Source organism: Camelus bactrianus, chromosome 11 (genome assembly GCF_048773025.1).
Source record: "Camelus bactrianus isolate YW-2024 breed Bactrian camel chromosome 11, ASM4877302v1, whole genome shotgun sequence".
NCBI classification, from domain to species: domain Eukaryota; kingdom Metazoa; phylum Chordata; class Mammalia; order Artiodactyla; family Camelidae; genus Camelus; species Camelus bactrianus.
The window spans coordinates 33,648,284-33,648,546 of NC_133549.1; the positions used below are offsets into that span (position 1 = coordinate 33,648,284).

General features: G+C 60.8%; 1 protein-coding gene across 1 annotated transcript in view; it reads right to left on the bottom strand.

Moving 5' to 3' along the window:
• SHOC2 (SHOC2 leucine rich repeat scaffold protein) overlaps nucleotides 1-263 on the bottom strand; it is an 84,559-nt gene that overhangs the window by 83,899 nt on the left and 397 nt on the right. The window lies entirely within an intron of this gene.

Consider the following 263-nt stretch of genomic DNA (forward strand, 5'->3'; position numbering starts at 1 on the left):
ACAGGCCCGTCAATCGCTGGGGAAGAAAAACGGGCGGAGCCAGGGCAACCGACGCTGCCCAATCAGAGTGAGGCGCCACCGCCAGCGACGCTACCCAATCAGAGTGAAGCACTGGCGCTAGCTTCCCTCTCTCCGCCCTTTTCCTTTCCTGGGTTCCTCTACGTCCTCTCTCCCGCCCACTGGGCGCCGCTGGCTAGCTGGGCCACAGAGTGAGCCTCCAGGAGGGTAGAGTGACAACTCTCAATAGGAAGTTATTGTTGACG